This window comes from Augochlora pura, chromosome 7 (genome assembly GCF_028453695.1).
Source record: "Augochlora pura isolate Apur16 chromosome 7, APUR_v2.2.1, whole genome shotgun sequence".
NCBI lineage: Eukaryota > Metazoa > Arthropoda > Insecta > Hymenoptera > Halictidae > Augochlora > Augochlora pura.
Window position 1 is genome coordinate 29,242,714 of NC_135778.1, and position 24,416 is coordinate 29,267,129.

The 24,416-nt window shown below is 41.2% G+C and overlaps 1 protein-coding gene across 1 annotated transcript in view; it reads left to right on the forward strand.

Moving 5' to 3' along the window:
- Positions 1–6,680: 6,680 nt before the first annotated feature.
- The window catches only part of Dip-lambda (Dpr-interacting protein lambda), a 135,758-nt gene continuing 118,022 nt past the window's right edge, over positions 6,681–24,416 (forward strand). The window contains exon 1 of the mRNA XM_078187823.1: positions 6,681–6,687. The gene's annotated coding sequence lies outside the window, so the exon portion shown is untranslated. The remainder of the gene's footprint in view (positions 6,688–24,416) is intronic.

Below are 24,416 nucleotides of genomic sequence, written 5' to 3' on the forward strand. Positions count from 1 at the left end.
TGAGATGGTTCGATCTGTGAAAGGGATGCATTGTTGATTTTTGATTCGCCATTGATTCGAGTACTCTGGACAGGGGTTGGCTCATTTGACGCGCCAGTTTGAAATGGTTTGACGTAACTCCGGTATATTTAACGTGATATAAACGTTGTACGGATACGTATTTTATAATCATTTTCTTATAGTCTAGGTACCCTGAGGTACGTTAAACAATTTGAGACGGTGTGGCATGGAACTGGAATATTTAACCCTTCCAGTATCGACCATTAAAATATCGTATACATGGACAAGGAATACCAAATCTGTTTGACGCAGTTCGACAAATATAAACAAACCATAAAATTTTCATCTATTAAAAATATTAATAAAACATTTTCTCAAGTTTGGCCAATCACAATATACCATTGTTCGAAGCTAGGAGGACCAATGGCCGAGTTGGGTGGGAGTGATTTAATGGTCGCAGGGGTTCGCCAGAATTTGGTTGCCTGTATGATAGAATTTCGATAACTAATCCAGCCAGCGTGGTTTGATCGAGTTTGAGACGGTTTAATTGTTCCTCGCGCCGGAATTAACAAGTTTTCGTGCGCTTATCGAGGTTAGGTCTTGGATCAGTTACCGGGAACACCGGCAGATGGCCTGGCCATGCTATGGCGACAATTTCCGACGGTCTCAAACAGTTCAGCGATTTTTCTAGCTGGTTCGACCATCGTATCAATGCAAATTCGTGTCAGTACGCTTCAGCTACGCTGGAAGCAAGATAAATGATCTAACGATCGTGCTCGCGCGAATAGGTTAGGTTTGTCAGACACGTGGCGTGGCTTTTGTTCTGTTGAAATTTTTGAAAATGGCGGAAGGCGATGGCTGTCTGAGGTGATTATTTTATTCTTTCGGATCAAATGGACGCGACGAATCGTCGAATGAAGAATGCGAAAATTGATTAGAATATTGACGGATAATTATACTGCGGACTGCACGGAGGGCTACGGAAAAATTGAATTTCAGCAGATCTGAAGAAATTTAATGAATGGCCGCGGAGCTGGGCTCGATATAAAAGAGCCGTCAGGCCAATCTGGACGCGTCCACTCAAAAATGCTTCGAGCACGGTAATTAACAGGTTTGCAGAGCCTGTGGGGGGGGGGGGGGGGGGGGGGCGCGGGGTTTTTAACTTTCGGGGACGTCGCGTAGACTCGCGAGAACAGCCTCGACTTTTTGACGGAACTTCCGGCGCGATACGGTTTTACATAATAAATCGTCGTGTAATAGACTCGGGTACCTGTTGAAGAACCTCCGCGTTATCATAGTCTGATACGAATTGCTTGTCGGCCGGCAAGCTTTGTCTTTTATATTCTGAGCGGAGGGGTCGTTATAAACGAGTAGAAAAATATTTAAGCGATCGCGTGCCCTCGTTTAATTATGGAGGAATATTAATTTACCAACAATACAGAAGTCGAACGAGTTGTTTAGTTTCGGTGATCGTTGAGGGCGATTTTAAAAATAAACTTTGTCGCAATGAACTGCAGGATCGTTGTATAAAACATATTATATCTTCCGGGTTTTATATTAACAGGGGAGAATGATTTGTTATCGTGAAATGCATATTTAAGTAGCTAAATAAATGATTGAATTTTGCTGATATCTCGAAGATTAGTAAATCTTCGGTGACGTCGGGAACTTTAAACATTATCTGTAAAACAATGTGCCTAGATATGATCACATGAGAAATATAGTACTAATCTTCGACGTTGACTTTAATAGAAAAATATTTTTTTTCTAAAAAAATCGGTATTTATATAAATAGATAATCGATTGAATTTCACTTAGCAAGTTCAATTCCAAAACCTTAGGTAATCGCTGACCAGTTTTCCATGCAACAATGAACGCAACAATGGTTGTATAGAAAATACAGCAACAATCTTCGACGTTGGGTGTAACAATAAAAAATTTCTTCTGTCGCCGACGTTGGCGTTTGTCTGGTTAAACAAATTGTCGAAGCTACGCGGGCACGTTTGGACAGCGGTAAATTCATGTAGGACGGAACAGAGGGAATAAGAGATTGCATGGGCGGGCGCGGGTGGGCGTATGGGGGAAAAAGAAAATTCTTTTAAACGGTGGTCCGCCGGGGTCTCTCCTAAGTGAACGCAAGGACTTTGTAAGCACGAATGCCGCGGAGTTCTTTTGTTCGTGGCACCGTTCGCCAATTCATTCGGTCGCGACATATATGTAGCGCTCTTTTCCCGAGCCGCTGTGCTCGTTCCGAGCACCTGTGGACCTCGACGTCCCCCGTGAACTCTCCTTTGGAGAACTGCCAATGACTTCCGGCTGACTCGTAGAACCTGTTGATGATCCACCCTGCTTCTACGTTTTATGGCGGCCCGAATTAAATTAATTCTCTCTCGACGCTGCTACCCCACACCAACCAGCCCGCCCCTTCGCACACTTTCCCTCTTTCTAATCGACCCTGACAATACCGCCACCCTCTGCCAGCTACAGTCACTCCTAAAAATATTTCGGCAACAACCATTGCACTCTGCGATTTACATCTCTGTGGTCAAGGTGATTTTATTTACCTTCCGGAATATTTTATCTCTATTCTTTACGAATTATTTCTACGGTGTACTATCCTTGGAACTGCTACGGTCACGTCTAAAACTATTTCGGCAACAACCCTCACGCTTGCACAGTGCTTTACAATTGTACATTCAATACGCTTAATTCTATTTTCTGGAATCTATTGTTTTATTTACGTTGGACAATTTCTTTAAAAATACAGCCACCCTCTGAACAGCTACACTCGCCTCCAAAAGTACGTCGACAGTATTCCTTACCTCTACTACAGTGATTTATAATTCGTGACATTTAATTTCATTTATTTTCTAAAATAGCTCTCCGATCGATTTCAATTTTGAAAATAGACTATGAGGATATTTATAGTCTATTCATGAATATTTATAGAAGCGGCATTATCCGCGAATGTTCAGAGGATAATTATGACGATCTGAAGCCACGCATTATGAATATTCAATTTATTATATTTACTTTATTTATGTTGTTCGATTTCGCTGCGTTTTATCTTGAGAATGCTTTTTACGTGTTCTTCTCTCTTTTTTTTCTATTAATTCACTTCGTTCGGCGTTAAAAATTCCACGGTTAATCGCGTAACAAATATACGGTCGGTTTAATAATTATCCTCAGCTGATAATTAGGGCTCTGTTTAATCGGTCACTCACTTAACTACTCCAGGATCGGATTTGTTAAGCGTTCCCGAGCTAAAGTGTGCGATGATGAGCCTGGCTCGTTAAAATTCGGTTTAAAACAATATTTCACTCCCAGCTACCAACCAAACATGGTTGCACGGCGCCCAGTTATAGTTGGAGGACCGAAATTCCCCGAGGAAGTTCCCCGTTCCTGCCAAAAATACAATTTTATCGTTCATGGGTCCGTTTCGAATCAAACCAGCATCACGTCGTTCGTTCAATCATTATCTAGTACCCATAGAATTTTCAATTTTAATTAAATTATCGTTTTAGAGAAATTTCTAAACCATTTCTACATTTTTAATTCTACTTTATTAAATCTATATACCTTTGTGTTATGTTTAAATTTATATTTAATTTGATGTTTAATTCTGTATTATTTAATTCTATATTCGATTTTATATTTCTTAATTCCATACTCTTTAATTCTATATTTAATTCTATACTTCCTAATTATATATTCTTTAATTCTATATTTTTTAATTCTATATTTATTAATTATTCTTATGAATTCTACATTTAATTCTATTTTCTATATATTAAATTTTATTTCAGACTTTCATCTTACATTTACAATTTTAACTCAGCATCTATTTATAAATTATTCAGAGTTGGCCTAATCGTTAAATAGTACAATTGTTTATCAGATGTCGGTGTTGAATAAAATATAAGCAAATAATTTGGCCATTCAACGGAGAGGGTTGATATTAGGGAGAAAAGTTGGATCGATTTCATCGCGGTTGCAATTCATGGCTACTTTGGCGCGAAAGAAAATCCGCGATAAGGGGGTTGCGATAAGGGGTGGGGGCGTGAGAGCCACTCCTTTCGATCCCAGAGCGCTGGATGCTTGCCAATGAATGCTTAAACGTAAGAGACCTGTTGATAATCGCGAGATATAATGCATGGTACGCCTCGCTATATTTCAGAGCCGCCTTTCCCCCTCGTTGACCGCATTGTTGCACCACTTTTTCATTCCACCCTCCCAAGAAACGCGCCGCTTTAATGTTTTCGGCGAAGGGCGCCGCTTTTACGACGCGATTAGGCGAACGGCTTCGGCGATGACTCTCCTGGAATTCTCAATTCCACGTCTGTCGCTCTAATTCCATTCCATTCGCTTTTCTTTTTTTTCTCCCCCGCAACTTTTTGGCAGAAACTTGCAACAAATTCGATTTTTTATTGCACAAAATTAACAACAGAAATTTTAATAAATAGTCGAAGGGCGTTGTTATCTCTCTGTAAAAAGTCGAAACATCTTTATTAAACAATCGTTGCGGAAACAATGTCCGAAACTGTAATTGTAAACATTATCGTTTTCAGCGATTTCCGTTTTGGAAAACGATAGTTGCAAATCACTCTACAACTTCGCCATTTTTCCAAATTTTCGGGGCACAAAAATCGTCGCTGAAAGTCGAAAGCTGCTTTTACATCTTCCCGAAAATAAAACTTTTTCCATTCGGCGCTGTGCGCGGCAAAAAAATTCGCAAAAAAACTCGAAACCGACCCGTCGCAGCACTCCACGTTCGCGAAAACGAGGTGTCGAATTCGCGTAAATAACTCCGCCATTTTGCAACATTTTCCACTTTCAAACATTGTTCCGGACAGTCAAAGACCTGTTCTAAGCGTGCAAAAAAATCTGCGAATTTTCTATTTGTTCGTCGCGGTTCAAAAGAATTCCAAAACTTCGCCCACTTTCGGACACTTTTCGTCGTCGAGATGTTTGAACAAAAAAAGGGGAGGAGGAAAGCAAAGCACAGCAACGATTTCGAAAAATGGGTTTCGTTTTTTTTTCGACGAGATGGTGCCGAAGCATCGAAAGAAAATCTGAAACGACCGTTCCGCGTGCTACGCGTGGGCAGGGGGGGTTAGTCGGGGCGGTCCGTGCCGAGCGGGGGGAGGGCCCGGCAAAAAAGGCACACGTGACATCTGCCGTCCGGCGGAGCGAAGCTTTTTTGTAATAAAGTGGCGAAATCCGAGAAAAACCGTCATTGCGGATTAAGCGGCTGCCGATATTAAAGCACGATCTGAATTTCGCGGTGGATCGGTGGAGGAGGGGGGGGGGGGGGGGGGGGGGGGGGGGGGAGGGGGGAGGCGGGGCCAGCCGGACCGGGCGGGAAAAAAAAACGAGCGCGACGAGTGTATCGCCGCATCAGCTGTTATTTGCGAAGCAAATGCTCGTTTAATGGTTCCTCGCTGCGTATACACGCGGCCAAACCTCTGCCAATCGGGGGCCTCGCTAATTGTTTTTAACTGAATGGCTGGTTCGCCGGGGTATGCGCGATCTGTACCGATCGACGAATGGATCATTGATCGTCCGAACGGATACTGTAACCGAATGCCTAATTATTCGAAGCAATACATTTCTCGGTAGCTCGAGCAAATCTGTTCGATATATTAGACTTTTTCGTTGATTTGTTGTTAATTCGACATGTTTTCTGTTGATTTGTTGTTAACGTTTGACGCAGAATTATTATTTAGAATGATTCCGTGGAGTTTACGGTAACGATGTATGGTTTCGTAGAGGTGATGGCGTTTGATGATGTGTAAAAGGTGTTTGACGATGTTTGAATGGTGCTTTGATTTTATGTTATATTTTTTGTGGTAGAAATTGTTGTTCATTATTCAAATTAATTATTACGTTATTTTATAATTCACTCTTTCGATTTATGAGACGTTGACTTACACGTTGTAATAATTGTTCTTATATTTATTTAAATTGTTAATATATTTGTATACGCTGCTAGTATATTTTCGTATACTCTTACTATATTTGTATGCTGCTGTTGATATATTTGTTCGTGTTATTAATATAGTCGTCTATTGAGACAACATGTTTGCGTACACTGTTACTATATTCATTTATATTTTTAATATATTTGTATACACCGCTACTATATTTACCTACATTCTCAATACATTTATTTATATTCTTAATATATTTGTGTATTATGACAATATATTTACGCACACTGTTAATATATTCCTATACGCTTTTATTATATATGTTCATATTCTTAATATATTTGTATAGGATGTTAATATATTTCAGCGCGTTGGACGCGACACTTAATCATACTTAAATGAAAATATAATGATCGGCGGAAGGATTTAGCGGAGCCTGGGCCCCGGCTGATAATGAAATAGTCCATAAAAATGCTGAACACGCGTCGTTCAATTTATCCTCTCGATGTTTGATGTTTCTCATTTGAATTCGAAAATTCGGATCTTGACAAATGGCTGCGGTTCGGCCGGGTCGATAAACCGATATAATAAGAAGCGTATGCATGGGATTAAACGGAAAATTTCGACGACTAATAATTTGTTAATTGGCGGTGATCGTTAATGTAATAATCGAATTATAAATTCCATTCGATGTAATTTTAAAGTTATGGAATTCCGCTGTTGCAGATCGTGACGCGTCTCCAAGGGACAGAACTCGGTGAGTGATTCGTTTAAATATTAATAATATCGGTAAAATTGCGCTCTGTACGCTCGATTGAAAATTAATATCATCGACACAATAATACCCGAATAATTTGTAACGAATGTCAGCTGTCCTAAAAATGAAATCCATCGAAGAACACCTTTCAAAAATTTACTGTATTTATTTAAAAAATGAACGTCATGGCTCAAATAATTTGTTAATATATATTTCGAGGTTTTGTTTAAATTCCACTAAATTTTGCAACTTTTCATTGACGCGTTCAATCCTGAAAAATTCTTAAAAATATCCACGCACGATTTCTTGAAATTGGAAGATTTGCATAGAAATTATTCTAATTATTATTGCAATTATTTTCGTTTTTCGAGCTCAAAATTTTGGAACGTGTAGATCGAATTTCTCTTCAATTTTTTAGATAATTTTGCAAATTTATAATCCAGCCATTTGATCGCGAAAAATGGTTACAAATGCATATTCACTTATACGATTACAAACGATTCAACAAAATGTATTTCAGAAAAATTATTACCTTTAATTGAAAAATGAGTTTTCCGAGTTGTAAATTTTCCTGTATAATCTCCGATGAACTGTCTAAATTGTTATAAAAAAATTAGAATGTAACGTCGAGTTATTTGGTGGGAATAAATTTATAAAGAAAGCATGATTTTTAAGCGTAAAAAATGAAGGTATCCATCCTCGTTGTCCCCATTTCCGGTCAGGTAACACAGTCCGACATTTTTTAAGAAGGGAAGAATTTTTCTATGAGACTCCGGCCGTGTAATACGTCCGGCGAATTCGTAGAAATGCCGTATGCATATCGCATTCCTTCATTCCGTGTTTAATACAGCCCGGTGTACGTTCGACGGAATCTTTAATATTACACATATCGCGCATAAGCGAGATAAGTTCCCCCCGGTGTAAAATAGGCTGCGGAATCCCGTGCATTCGTCGCGCATAACAGTCACCGAAATCTGCGATCGAATTCGAGAATGCGGCAGTCAATGGGATCGGGCACAATTTAATTTTATTCGCGAGCTGACTTTCCCGCTGACTCCGCCCCTTTATTTCCTTTGATGCTCTCCAATAGGTTCGCGTAACGCACCTTACGCCATTTAAGGATGACGCAGAGGCTACTAGGACACCATAGATCGCCGTATTCCCGCGTCCAGAATTTTCAGTTCGAGATAGCATAATTTTCAGAATTATTCGCGCTGATAAAAGTTTTCAACTATTGACGAGTTTTACGATTAAACCATAGTTACAAATTTGTTGTGACTAAACGGTTGCTTGGAAAATTCGCAATTTTTAACGATATTTTTGGTAGAACTTCGAAGTACGTACTCAAAAAATCCCAGCTCGAGAAACTCATGTTTTGGAGAATTATAATAATTTCTTCGAGAACCCTTTTCCTCGCATCGCATTTAACGATCGTTCGCGAGCGTCTTCGACAATTTTTCTCAACCAAATAATTATACGCAAGGTTGTAAAATTATTTAACAAATTTAACAGTATATTAAAGTATATTCTCAAAAATTCTCGGCCCAAGAAATTCATTTTTCACAGCGATGCAATATTTTTTTCGAGAGCACTTTACCTCGTATCGCATTTAAAGATCGTTCACGGGCATGTTAAACAGTGTTTTGCAACTAAACGACCGATTGTAAAATTGCGAAATTATTTGACAAATTAGGTAGAATCTTGGAGAGCGTCGTCGAAAATTCTCGGCCGGAGAGATTCATTTCGGCGGAACGGGTTTCCCGGAATTTCGTCTCCGTGCGACTCAAGTTCGAAAACATCGGCGCTGGGATCTATAATACCGTAGCTCCGATCTATCCGGAAGATGTCCACGATTAATAGATCCTCCAGTTTCCTGGATCGGCTGGCTCATATCGTGGAGAACAGTGGCCGACGGGGGAAGCTTTGAAATTCGTTTCAATATGTACAATTTGTCGCCGGCTGTATGCTATCGTTCCACGGGGGGGAAGATCGATTTTCTTCTTATTCCGCGATTCTATCCATTATACGGAATTGCTGAACTTTACATTTGCTTCGAATTTTATTCCGTTCGATTCGCCGGGCTCTCTCACTCTCTCGTAGAACTTCTGATAAGAATACAGAAAACTCGGGACGCGAGAAATATCTCGCGTGTTTGATAACTTTTCGCGCGGATCGAACCTTTTCTCGCAACAATCCCTCCGAATCTCTACATTGTTCTCCCCGATTTTCCATCGGCAATTTGCTACTCGAAAAATTCCGGATACACGCCGGTAGCTGTCTTACATAACCTCGAAAAATCTCGCGATCCCGCGTGCACCGATCCAAGCGCAAATAAATCCTGATTAACAGCACTTCTCGAAAGCGAAAATCCAGCATAAAATCGCTGAAAAAAATAGCATTTTATTTGAGAACAAGAAACAATGAATGAATTATTCATGGAATATTTAATATTCACCATATAAATAATGTTTCCGAAGGAACCGGAAATTCGACGATTATTCACGAGCGATATATTAAATCAAATGTATCGCCTATTCAGTGAATTATTTACGTAATCGTATAAATGATGTTCCGAAAGAAATCGGAAATTGAACAATTACGTGCGAGTGAAATACTCATCGAATTCGTTACCTGTTAATCGAGATTAAATTTGACGATCTCTGGGTCTCGTGGTCGCCAGAACGAATAAATTATTTATAGGATATAAAGGAGAATCGCGAGCGCGACGTTGCACCCGTCGCGCCACGGAAACAAATTCGATGGCAGAAATCCGACGACAATCGTTCGTGACCAGTGCATTGTTCCAGCACCTCGAGCGTTTTCCCGTCGGAATCCGATCTTAAAAGCATCCGCGGTAAGTGTTTTCACCGGGATTTTTCCGCGTGCTGACCCGTTTCCGCGCGTTAATACATCGCGGATGCTGAAGCCGATACCTGGCGTTCGAATGATTTTAATGCACCGGCGATTATCGGCCTCCGAACGCGTTGTCTTCGCCGATTCCATCTCTTTGCCCCCCCCCCCCCCCCACCACTCTGTATCTGTATCCCTCTCCTTCTCTCCCTCTCTCCCTGTGTCTTGCTGTATCTTCATTTCTGCTGCACGGAGAGTACGAGCGACTTAAAAGACGTCTTAAAGACGACCATAAGATGTCTTTCAGACGTTTAAAAGACAAACTGATTTTGAACACAAGACGTACCTAGGATGTGTCTAGGATGCTCGTAGGACATTCTAGAAGACTTTAGAGCGTTCGTAGGGGATTTGAGACGTCTTTAGGACTTTCGTAGAACAGTCTAGACGTTTTTAGGACATTCGAGACATTTTAAGGAAATTCAAGACATGTTTAGGATATCCGAGACGTTTGCAGTATGTTCATCGGACATTAGAGACGTTTTTAAGACGTCTTTAAGACGACTGTCATGGAACACCTGTTTTGGGACCTTTTTTAAGACGTTTTCACGACATCCTTGTGCTATCTAGTCTCTCTCTCTCTCTCTCTTTGCATGCATCTCTCTGATCTCTCCATCTCTCCGTATCTATCTCTCTGCCCTTTTGTTCCTTCTACTTCATTACAGGGGATGTAATAGTCTCGCAGGTGCCGGAACGATTTTCCGTGCGGCGACGATCGGCGGGCGCGAGATTCGTCGGCGGAACTGGTATCATCAAGGACAGCTTAATTAAATTTTATCGTCCGTGGTCAATGACTGAGCCTTCCTTTCTCTATTTTCCTGTTCAACCCGGCGTAAGTGCGTCGCCGTAATTGATATTGCGGAGATCGTTCGCGCAGTCGCATTAGTTGTAATCGGCCGGTGAGGCGATTGTAATAATAGTTGCACGGAACTGCATCGGACGCAATGAGCAGGATGAATTTTTTGGGTAGAGCCGGTGGGAAGATCGCGAGAATGTCGATGATACAGCGGACATAATTAGATAAAATTGCGTATGGTTGCTTGCATCGAGTTTCATTGAATCTGTTGCAGTGAAGATTTAGAACTGATTGTTTTAAGTATGCTAAGAAATTGGATGTAGGATACTTGTATAAGTATAGGTAGGGGAAATTAATTGCCTGTAGTTTAACCTCTTAGGGACGACGCGCCACTATAGTGGATTTCGTGAATTTTTCGTGCCTCAATTGTTTTATTAATTATTAAAGTAAACGATTAAAGCGAAAGTGTGTATGTACAATACACTAAGAAAAAAAATCTATGTAATTAATACTATATATATATATATAGCTATACAGAAAAAATATATATACTAAGAAAAATGGTAATTTAGTTATGGAAACCTTTATTTGCACAAAATCCAGCCGTGCCTAAGAGGTTAATTGAGCGATGCAGGTCGTAACTGTATTTAATTAAATAGAATCGCATAGAACTGCATAGAAGCAGTCGCAATGAACGCTGACAAAAAAAAACATTTTTTATTGATTCAGAGAATTATATAAATAACTATTGCTCGATTATATATTACATCCTCCTTTGTATCGAGTAACGTGATCGGCAAGTGCATACAACTGTGTAACAAAAATTCCAGTGACCATCGAAGCGAAATAATTTTGTCAAGAATTAGGATACTGTTGAAAACTATATCCTCGACTCACGGTGTCACTGGTTGGACATGCTGTCTAAACTAGCGACTGCATACAACTGCGTACAACTGCGTACAATCAAATCGAGCCGACAATCGATGGCACAACACGTTCTCGCAACGTTTGACAATTTTTCCGCGAAATTCAATTTTCAAGTTAGCATCAAATAACTCGAGCAACAACTGCATACAACTGCATATAGCTTGGATACAACTGCATACAGCCGGATAGAAACAATTGCAAGAACAATCGGGGATCGAAGGGCGAGGTTCAGGGCTACACCAGGGTGAGCGGAAAAGTATGAAAATAGAGCAAGCGAGAGAGAGAGAGAGAGAGAGAGAGAGGGGGAAGAGAGGCAGGATGATGACAAGGGGATCGGGGACGGGGGCGGAGTGGTTTTTGTGCGTGAAACGATAAATTCGGTGGCGCAGCATTTTGTCCCCGAAAACCTATCGCAATAAATACGTGGTACGTCCGGGCGCGCGGTTGAGCCGCCGCGTTATACTCTAATGCAGTGCATATGGAACAATTTATAACGCTTCAGCGTGGGCCCCTGGACGTTTTTCTACGGCCGGCGGAGGTTTGCTCGATCCCCGCATGCGCCTTTCGCCACCTATTGTTTCCGTATTGCTGAATTATTATTTCGCAATTTGCCTTTTGTCCGAAGGGAAACCCGCCGCCAAGCCGCGTCGACGCTGCCCAGCATCGATCCAACGATTCTTATAGAAACGCCGACGATCGACGCCGCTTGATCCAGACGAGCGATCGATCCTCGATCCACTACTTGTCACGCAGAATCATAGTAATCTAACACGTTCCAAGGAAATTCGTTCATTCAATTCTAGACAGATTCTAGACAGTTGGATGAAAGTTGGCCAACTTTGACCGACGATAACTCCGTTAAAAATCGTCGTAGGATAATGGCTCCTCTTTAAAATAAAAGCTTGAAACTTCTATTTTAAGATGATATTTATTTATTTATTGATTTTAAGTTCGAGGCGTTTTTGCTATTGTAACACTTTATTGTCTATAGCGATGTTTGTCAAGTTGAAAATCGCCAGGTTTGACAAACTGCACAAACTTTGGAAAATTTTATACAAAGATGCCGCCTAAATTAGAACATAGTACAATCATTCCCCTTCAATTTAAGCAAAAATAAACGCGACTGCGATTTTTTTCCCGCAAAGTTACAACACTTTAAAGTAACCCTCGCTTCTTGGATTTACCCAATGCCGATGGTACATGACGAGAATGCAAGGGTTACTTCAAAGTGCTGCAACATCGCGAAAAAAATCGGAGCCTGGCTCGCCTTCTTTTAAATTAAAGAGGAAGGATCGAGGTAAGTTTCTCTATGAGAGGCATCTCTGAGAAAAAATTGCACAAAGTCTGTGCACACCGTCGTACTTGGCACTTTTTTTTCACCGCGTCGCAGCCGGCGAAAAAGATTCGCGAATTTTTTTTATCGACTCAAAATTCGCGCCAAAAATTCGACATAAGCGACGATAGTAAGCGCGATCTCCGGCATTTGGTTGCGATTTTTGTTCGGCGGGAATATCGCGGAATAGTTGAGCGATCGGCTTACGTCGCGTGCTCGGATGCGCGAGGATTGGCATAGTTTTCTTAATGAATGGCGGCGCGTTAGAACGCGCGAACGCGACAGCGCCGACGGAATCGGATCGAAGAACCGGCGTCGGATAGAAACGCAATTCCGCGAACGAAACGCATTAAACAGCTCGGTTGTTCCTTTCGCCGGTTTTCCGCATTAGCCGGCGCGATATTCGAAACAAAGCGGACGCGGGGTGCTTCCTTCGCACCCCGTGCCGGGACACGCGTACATCTAATCGTCGCCTTTCTTTCTCTATCCCCCTCCACCGGCTTGATTATACCCGATGGATACGATTGAGCACGCTTCACGGTGGTGCGCGTACTTTTTTTTCTTCTGTTTCTTTTCGAGAGAAAATGGAACGAATTTTCTCGTCGATGCTTTTAACGGGCGAAACGCATTCAGGACGCCGTTGCTCTATGTGCACGCGCGTCCTACCGCGTGACGTCTTCCGCGGACCACCACCCCTCCCCCCTCCTCTTCTCATAGTTTCAGAAAAATAGGACAACGCCGAACCCTGAAAAGAATCGTTCGGAATATTGCCGCGAATCTCGCCTGAAAAATCACCCCACAACTCGCGCGCACCCCTCGGCTGTTAACCGTGGAAAACCGAGTCGACGGTCGGCGTTATTGTCAACTTTCTACGAAATCAGAGGTTAATTATCGAGATTAAATAAGTCGGGGTTAATTGTCGAGATTAATTAAGTCAAGGTTAATTGTAAGAAATATAAATTAGCTAGGGGTATCCTTTTTATCTTTTAATCCTTTGCGGCCGATGCCACGTTTCAACATAATTTTCATCGAATTTAGTTGTATTAAAGAAATTGTTAAGAACTGTGAACTGTCACACGAGTCACAAAAATTGAATTCTGTAATGTATAAAATGCACCAAGCTATTTAAAATCGGAACAATATAAGTCTGAACAAGTATTTTGGATTTTCAATTAAAATGGCCACGGCTGCGAACGGTTAATAATAATAATAACCTACATACGATATAATGATATTCTTAAATTATTTTATTGGCTTTTTTATTTATATTATAAACTCTGTCCGTGTTAAACATTAATAGAGCGCTCAATTAACAAGTGTTTTAAGAAATTTTAATGTTTATATAGACCGTCGCCATTGGCAAATTATTTAATATATTATCGAACGCAGTGTAAATTGTTTCAAATATCGATTTTAGTAGATATAGATTAAGGGTTGATAAATTAACGCGGATCATTCCTAACAGAGTCCTCGGACTGCATAGATTTCTCCCGTTTTTAAATAATATATTATATTTTATTTTACAGAATTCTGTTTGTCCCGTACGAAAAGGTTTCTCATAATTTCGAAACGCGCGGAGAATTTTGGATGGGATGCTATTAACGGGGATGAAAGCTATTGATTTCTGAAACAGTCGAGGTAATACTGTACACGAACGCATTATACTTCTCATGCTCTCAATCATGTGCACGTGCTGCTGACACAATACATATAATCAAAACGCGGCTATGTCTAGGAATGAGGCAGTTGAACACGTTGGACGACTTTTTGGAAAATAACATCCTGAATGTAATTCGAAATGCGCGTTCGATCGTGTTGAAAATCTCGGTCGGTATTAATTTTGGTCGGCCAAGATAATAGTAAATCAAATTTACCAATTTCGCATTTTTCCAGAATTATTTGATATAATTTAATCGTATTTATATGTATTTTAATATGTAACAGCATATATAATAAATATTTAATATACTGTAATCATACATATATTTATGCGTATCTAATATTTATTAGAATATAATAAATATTTAACCCTTTGCACTCGAGTGGTGACTCTGAGGCAACACTAAAATTATTCTATCACGTTCTAAAATAATTTGTATATTAATATAGTTTAGATTTAAAAAATTGTCGACAGTGAAACCGTTGGTACGAGTCGCAATATTTCCATACAATGGAAATAATAGAAGCCAGAATAATTATATTAGATTTATAATTAAAATGGCTTCCAGTGCAAAGGGTTAATATACTGTAATCATACGTCTATGTATGCGTATCTAATATTTAGTAGAATATAATAAATATCTAATATAATCTAAAATATATATTCTAAAATAAATATATAATCTATATATTAATGATAAATAATCTAAAATAAATATTCAATATACTGTAACTCTAATATATTCATACGCATTTAATATTTAACATAATACGATAAATATATAAAACAATTTAATAAAACAAACATTCCAATTTTGCGTTTCTTTCAGGAATTATTTAACACGGTAACTTTGTCGTCAGTGTTACCGTACACAGGAATTTATCGAAACACGTTTCTCAATAAAAAATACGATCCGTGTTTAATCACGAGACACGGTCAATGTTTAATTCAACCTGGCCGATATTTGATGAAACGTGTAATCGATATTTAATTAAAAAGTATCCTTGTTAATTCGATCACGAGACACTCTGCACACTTTCGTTTAGCGGAACGATATACACTCGTCGAAATATTTCGTCGCGCTGATAGAGGACGCAGATTCGGTTCTCTTTGAATCTACGAACGATATGGAAACGCTCTTCTCGATGAATGGTACGAAAACGTCGTTCTCGTCTAAAAGTACAGATTAGGAGGTGGGTGGTGGGTAGCACGTGATCGCGCGAATAGGATTATTTTCAAACGTCTGAAACCGTCGTCAAACAAAATTGCAAATATCCTCGAGCTGTATTGATTAATGAAGTTCAATTTGCAACTGTGAATAATTTCTGAAAAATATTAATAATTGTTAAGAATTTTACACATTGTCGTTGTAATTATACAATATTGCAATTATATAATATTAGACAGTGCTGCAAGGCGACTTTGCGGCGTGTAGGATAATTTATAATTGCTTACAGTAAATGAATAATAATGTAAATATATAATACTATGATAATAGTATAATATATAACATTATAGCAATCGTACAGTATATAATATTGTAATAATCGTATAGTATATAATATTGTAATAATGACATAATATGAAATATTATAATAATAGTATAATATGTAATATTATAACGGTAATACAATATAATACAAATAACGATTACTTAAAAACGTTAAACCTTCAACAACAATTCGATCATTAAATTATACAATGTTCGCACGACCTAAACCATAAAAAAGACCCTCGAGACCAGGATGACCGTTTCTAATTAGCCACAAACGCGAGCTATGCCACAGTGATCCTAAGCCGCTCGTTACGAACCGGCCAATCACGATCGTCGGCGCGTTAAATTTCAAACGGAGGCCATTTCCCGCCGGTCGACGTTTCGCAGCTGTGTTTACCAGATCAAATGACGAGTAGAAAGGGACCGCGACGCCATGAATGGAAACGAGTCGGACTCCTCTCGTCCGAGGAAAGCCTTTTCCGGCGGGTTCAACAGCGCGATTTTACGGAACCGTTTCTGTGGAGTAGAGGAAGGGGCGGTGGAGGATAGGCCGGGGGGGGGGGGGGGGGGGGGGGGGGGGGGGGGGGGGGGGGGGGGGGGGGGGGGGGGGGTAGATTGTGAAATCGATATGCCAATAATATTCGAGCCAGAACCGTATGCGCGTCCCCGAAATTCAAATTCCCTGGTCGGCTATGGCGCGGCCGATTATCGGCGGCGACGAACCGGCAGTATATATATCGGGTGATTAATGAGCATGCCGATAGATGCCCCCTCCCTCTCACGCCACCGTCGACTCACTCGCCCCCCACTACGAAACGGTTCAACCCCCCTACCCCTACCCCCCTACCCCGCCGACCGTGTGTAGCTGCCGGCGCGATCGTCCATGGTCGACGGATAATTTATTAAGATTCAAAAGGCGGCAACCGAAACGCCACGGGCTTTCTGCCAGGATACTGTTGCTCCGGCCTAATCCCGCTTCATTCTCCGTGAATTTACTGGTAATTATGGTCGACGGATAGTTGGCGGGCCGGAAGTCCTTCACCCGACGCGCGCCCCCCTCCCCCTCCCCCCCAAATGACCGCCACGGGGTAATTTAAGTTGAAAAGACGGCCGGTGATGTTCTTCGTCGATTGCCGCGCTCCGATGATCCGTGTTCGATCCGTGGGAAATTTGAAACTCGAATTTCGGACGCTTTTTTTACTTTTCTACTTTGTTGTAACGGGGATTTTTTTCATTAGGGGGTGGTGGGGTTGTTGTATTATATATATATGTATATATATATATACGAGATGATGATTGTTATCTCTTTTGAGACGTCAAAGTATTTGTGACAGAGTTGAGGGTTGCTGCAATGCGATTTTATTCATATTATATTTTGAGTAGATTTTTTTAATGAAATTTTGTTCGAGTAATGTTTTAACAAATTGCTGGAATAAGATTTTATTCGGATAATGTGTTGATAATTATGAATTTGGTGGAATAAAATTTTATTGGGTAGTATTACGAGTAAATTGTTAGAATGCAATATTATTGGGGCAGTAATACGAATAAATTGGTAGAATACCATTTTATTAGGGTAGACGAATAAATAGTTAAAATAAAATACTATTGGAGTAATAATACAAATAAATTGTTAAAATACAATTTTATTGGGGTGGTAATACGAATAAATAGAATAAAATATTGTAGGGGTATTACCACGAATAAATTGTTAAAATAATATTATATTCGAGTAGTAGAACCAATAAATCATTAGAATAAAATTTTATTCGTGTAACATTGTGAATAAATTTCATTTAAGAGACATTTCGAGTAAAATCGCGTTCTAACAATATTACAAACAAATTCTTCGAATAATATTTTCAAACATGTCGAGGTTATGTTTAATTCCGTTAGAAATTTCGAATGCGTCGCTGGAAAACTTGCATATCGAAAATCGCGAAAAATCGTGTCGCGATTCATTTAATTTGTTTAAAAAAAGACAGAGAGAGAGAGAGAGAGAGAGCGCACACGCAAGATATGGCCGGTCCGCCGCGGACGCAATTTATCGTGACGAAAGGACGAACGACAACGTTGAATCGTTCGCACGAATTTTCGTGAGGAATTCTCGTTTTATTACTTCGAAATGCAGCGCGTTTCGAATTTCGCGTTAATCTTCGTCGATAGTAACGTACAACTGCTCGCAATTTAAGTGGCTTTAAGCACGCCGACTGAAATTCCGGGCAAATCTGTTTATTTCATAATTCAAGTTAAATTGCTCTACAGCTTCATCGCAGCGATAAAATGGAAATAATTCTATTATCTTATTTTCATTCTTCCTGCAAACGTTCAGCTGCGCGAACGTTTACACAATCCCCGGTAAAATAAACCGTGGAAACAGTCTCCGTTGATACGTTTTATCGTTCCACCTAAACGCCCTACCGTTCCTGGCATAATTATCCGTGACGATACTCGATCTTCCGTTCTTTTCGTTGAACCGGTCGAAGAAGAAAATATGGAAAGCATAAAATTCGTTTATCGACCAAAAATCGAGCGACTTTAAAGAACAAATACAAGTAGCTCGGTTAAAATCATCGTGAACCTACGTGTTTTAAGTAAATATTGAACGAATAACACGAAATGTTGCCACAGGGAATATTAATCAAACGAGTCAAGGTTCAGACAATCAAATTAATTAAAAGAGAAGTCGCATTGTAAACGAACGATTTAACAATTTTCTGCAAAACATTCGTCGGATCGAATATATAATTTTTCAAAACGTAAATAAAATGAATAGCTTGTACAATTTTCAACAATGTTCAACGATTAAGATTGTTATATACAACGTTACAGCCTGCTGTATAAACCTCATACATTTTAAGACGACAGTAATGAATGAATGAATGAAAGAACCGAGAATAAATTAGAAATAATTGAGAAACGGGGAGAGCCGAGGTCTCGCGTATTCCGTTCGGTGTCTGCGTGGCGTGAAGTGTGCGGCGGGGGACCGGTAAAAAATGGCCTAATCTCGATTCAGAGCGTCGGATGGGTTTCGAGGGAGGTTGATCCGTTTCGATACAGAGAGATAGAGAGGGAAAGAGAGAGAGAGAGAGAGAGAGAGAGAGAGCGGCCCGGAACAAAACCGGTCCGGAGAGGTTCTCGATCCGTCATTTGCGTCTCGTTCGAGTAGTTTCAAGACACTTGGCGACTTAATCGTCAGGTCGGCCGTTCGAGGGCTCTCGGGCGTTCAAGTTGCCGGTTCTCCGGCCGCGATACTCCGCCTCGGTGCTCCACGATCGAAAACAATAGATTTCGTTTCGAGCACGCCCGAGCACAAAGAGGCCTACGCGTTTCTTTCACGCATCTGTCGCGTTCGATTCTCCCTCTAGTCTCTCACGCTCTCTCGCGCTCTCTGACACTCTCTCTTCCGCTTTTGATGCTTTCTTGTGCCCTCTAATGCTCTTTCCTTCGTTCTGATGCTCTCTCCCTCTTTCTGACGCTCTCTTGGGCTCTTTTTACGCTCTAAGGACTTCTTTGACGCTATCTCCTTTCTGACGCTTTCTTGGGCTCTCTAATGCTCTCTCGAGCTCTCTGACACTCTCTCGAGCTCTCTGACGCTTTCTTGTGCTCTCTAATGCTCTTTCCTTCGCTCTGATGCTCTCGACCTCTTTCTGACACTCTCTTGGGAATTCTAACGCTCTCTTGAGTTCTTCGACGCTATCTCCTTCTTTCTGACGCTTTCTTGTGCTCCCTAATGCTCTTTCCTTCGTTCTGATGCTCTCTTTGGCTCTCTGATGCTTTCTTGCGCTCTCTAACGCCCTCTCGAGCTTTCCGACGTTCTCTCCTTCTTTCTGACCTTTTCGAGTCCTCTGACGTTCTCTCATTCTTTCTGACGCTCTCTGACACTCTCTCCTTCTTTCAGACGCTCTCTTGTGCTCTCCGATACTTTTCTTTTTTATCTGTCGCCCTCTTCGATGCTCCATCGCACTCTCTAACACTCTCTCCTTCTCGCTCGCCCTCTCTCGCGTACTCTCGCGCTCTATGACGCTCTCTCCCTTTTCCTTTCGTCCCCCCTCACGTTCTCCCGCGCGCTCTCCCTGCCGCCTCGCGACGCAAAGTGACTATTCATTAGGAATCCGACTGGAAACACTCGCGGATACTTTGCGACGCGATTCAAAGCACCGAAAATCTGTACTCGGCAGCGAGCTCGCGCAATTGCCACTTTGCTCGACTTATTTCATGCCGGCAGAAACTGCGGATTTATTAATGGACATCCGAAGGATTTATTTAGAGAAGATGCACGCTTCGAACGAATGTCTAACATTGTTGTCCCTCAATGGGGAGGATTACAATCATTTGCGAGATTTGAATGTTCAACAATGTTGCGAATCAATATTTAGAAGCGGGAAGAATATTTAGCAGCCGCACGGTCGAGGGAAATATTTAAAATTGCACAGTTGTAATTAATGTTTAATAGTGCTGCAAATTAACGTCGCGGTGTACTCTTCGATTTATAATAAACATAGCGTCTTTGCATTGATAAATTAAAGAAGAACATTTAAAATCTGCACAGATAGTCCGCGAGAATATCAAAATGTTGTATAATCGAAGCGAACGTTTAACAATGTTGAAAACGAGCACAGCGGTTCGCAGATTCACTTGAAATCTCTTATAATAAATTTTCGCGTATCATACATTGTTGTACCTGGATGCGGAAACAGTTGCAACAATGCGCAAGCTCGAGCGGAAAATTATCGAATTTAAAACGCTCTGTCAATGAACAGCATCGTCGATCACAGCTCCATTAGACATCGCGGTATTCCAGGGAACGATCGCTATACATATACCAAGGCTCCGACGAAATGGCGGCGGCCGTGCCAGCCGGCCATTAAAATTTCAACGCGATCTTAGGGAAACAAGGCTGATCAACTTTAAATACCTCGCGTCTGGACGGTTCTCTTTTTTTCCTCCGGTGGCGAGGTGGGGTGGACGGTTAGGTGGGTAACTCCGTGAAATTCGGCAATCTATGAGCCGCAAAATGAAGTCGGGTTAAGGAGAGGGGCCCGCGAAGGGCGACGGATTGAAGGGCCGAGGGCAAAGAGACCGGACCGGATAACGGCGTCGAGGAAACTTTTAAATTGTTCTGGGAAAGGCGAGCGATCAGTGGATTATAAACATACTGAAAACTTTTGATGGGATTAGCTCTCCTCCTCGGGGGAGAGGGCAGCTTTCAGCAGGATCGTGTAACGCCGGGAGAGCCCCCTTGATTTTCTTCTGTTTTCCTTGCTCCTCGAGGGAGCCGAATTCGCGCAGCGGCTCGGCGGGCTTCTCGCTGCGCGCGGGTCTGCTCGACTATAATCGTTATTATACTTGAACGGCCGCGGGTCTTATATCCCGCGATGCAGTAGCCGACGCCGCGCGAAATTCTCGACGGAAAAGTGCTATACCGGTTTTCCACGGGCGCGATTAGTTTCGATGATGTTCGCGTTCGATAACGGCGAAGTTCGATCGGGTTTGATCCTGATTGGATTTCAGCGCGTGCGCGTATTTACAAAGTATGGAAAAATATTTAAACCAATCTGAAGACCGTTCGGAACGTTTTTATTTATCATTGACAGTTTTGTGAATAAATTAACGTGTTTTAGATTAGCACACGGGGATGATGTCATGAAAATATAATCCCTTGAATGTGGCGATTCCTGAGACGACCTGAAGCAACTTTTTCCTTTGCGAAAATTTTCCATGTAGCTCCGTTCACGAGTTATTAATGATAAACACGGAGCAATCAGAGAGCTAGTGGAACAGACGCCCCGCCCATGTGATCACCGCCGTGTCGCGGTTGCTGCAAGGAGGGCGTGGCGTCTGCTTTCCTCAATCCCTAATTGGCCCGCGTTTTTCTTTAATAACTCGTCAACGGAGCTATGTAGAAAATTTTCGCAAAAGTAAAAGTTGCTCCAAATCACTTCACGCAACTTTCTCTTTGTTTCTGGAACAGCTTATACATGTCGCTCGTGTTTCAGACCGTTTGAACAACCCGATAACCTATTTAACATTCGCTCTCTCACGTTTAGGTCGTTCTCAGATCGAGAGCGACTTCCGGCTCCAGTAAAATAACAATTACGAGAGGACAGTGAATCTGGCAGTCGGTTCGGTTAACAGAGGCGCCGTGAAAACATTGTCCAGTCGGACAGAGAACAGTTCCAGCATCACAAAGCGCGATATTAAATCAGCTATTGGCCGAGTGTAAACGGAGGAGTTGGTGGACTACCGTGGGTGGGGAGTGTGTTTGGTGAGAAGTTCATACACCTGAAATGGAAGTTTGCGCACCTGCAATAACCAGCTAACCCCAGGGGCAGTAGCGAGCACACGAGGGGTTTGATTGAATGCAAAGATAATTTTCGTAGTCGCGCAAAGGGATTAAAAGGAGAGCTGTCTGCCGCGGGAATTCGATCGACTTCGTAGTACCGTGATTACCGGGTATTAAGTACTATGTTTAAGTATAGTACTTATAATGCAGCGTGTTTTACATTCCTGTCGAGTCAGTAGGCCGATCGCGATAGACCAAAACCGACGGCCATTGTTCTTTCTGCTATTGTTGTCCGTGTTATAATTGTTTCTCGACTAACGAGACAGTGTATAAATTTTATATTAATATTATTAGTCCAATAATATACGTTTCATGTTGTACAAATTTTATTGGTTGGTCCGGTCTTTTTGATAATTGAATAGTCGGGAAAGTGGCGCGATATAAATTCCAGGCGGGCATCAGTTCGAAAGACAGAACAGTTTTAAGTTGTTAGAACGTTTGCAGCAAACGTTTCGGGCGGAACTTCGCGAAACGAATCATTCGATTTCACGGTGAAACGCACACGTCGGTACCAGGTACCATGGTCTTTTTACGGGTCAGATCTTGCGTTAGATGCGAATGATAACAGCCTAACAACAACACAGCACTTTAACGACACGCGATGCCGCCGACATCCACCGGCAGCCTCGAAATTAATTGTTCTAGATCTTCTTCGCGGAATTCGATCTTCATTCGGCGAATCTTCGAAGTCTGTAAGTGGCGCGAGCCGATGATAATTCCGACGGGAAAAGATTTCGTCGGTCCGATTTTTCACCGACTCGTACTACTTGCTACTCTAGTGGAAGTTGCGATTTATTTAACCTCCTTTAAAAACTATGTTGCGTAGAATTATTTTATAGACATAGTATATTTTTTGAACAATAGTTCGCAATTTTGACGATCGTGAAATATTTATAATTAATATATAATATATGAATGACGTAGTGTTATTTACTAAATTAATCGATGCTCGATTATTCTCGATTTTCGATATTCTTTGCGCAATTTAATTTCTATTGATATTATTATTAAGTGGAGCGAGTCGATGATACTTTAGACGGAAAGACTTCAGCAATCTGATTTCTCATCGACTCGTACTACTTCTTTTTCTCACAGGAGCTATGGTTTATTCAACTTCCCCGGGAAACAAAGCTGCATATAATTATTTTATGCACATCGTACATCTTTTGAATAATATTTTACAATCTTAATGATAATGGAATATTTATAAATAATATCTAAACAACACAGTGTTACATATTAAACTCTTCGATGCTCAATTATTTTTAAACGACCTACTCTCGAGTAGTAAATTATTTCTCCTGCGACCAACGAGCGCTCGAAAATTCCGAGAAAATTGGTACAGTTAGAGGATACAATGAGGTTCGAACAAACATTTTTCCGCACCCTTCCGGACGTTTCATCTGTGCCTTTCTCGGCAACGTTGTAACGAAGGCCGGCGCGTCGAATGCAGCAGAGTAAATCGCGCGGTGTCAATAACGACTTCGTTTTAAACAATTTGTTTAAAAATCCACGGCCATAAACGTCGTCGGCCGAAATAACGTTCCCTGCGTGTTCATTGCTTTATTGCCGTCAGCCCCGCGAAACGGAATTTCTGTACAATCGCACGCGGCGATATTGAAATCACCCGACAGAGGTTTATCTGGCAGCGTTTTAATTGACAAGAGGCCAGCCGGAAGTTTGACCAGCACTGTTGTCAATCGATAGACTCGATCCGCAACAATGTTTCGCCATAGTCGCCTGTATAATTAATTAGATTTCTTACACCGTGGTCCGTCAGCGATTTCGCGCGAAACGCAAACCGACCCCGCCAACGTTTACGGACCGACTTCGCGATTTCTTCGCCGCGAAAGTGCCGGTGCAATCACTAATAAACATCGACGGACACGTTTGTCAATGTTTCGCGCATGCTTGCGAATTTTTTTTGTCCGGCAAAAATGGTTTCTCCTTTTTATACGAGCGATCGGACGCGCACCTTTTAACTCGGCGCAACATTGTTGCAGAGTTTCGGGACGAATTTTATACGGACGACCGACGGAACATAGAGACCAACGCAAAACATTTCATTCGGCACTATCGAATAAATATTCGGTCGGATAAAAATTTATCCAGACACAAATTTGCTCGACGCTGTCGGATAAATATTCCGTCGAACGGAAATGTATCTGGATAGAAATTTATTCGGCACTATCGAATGAAGAATTATTCGATTGGATAGATAAAACAATTTATGCCGAATAAAGAATCATTCGAATGAACAAATAA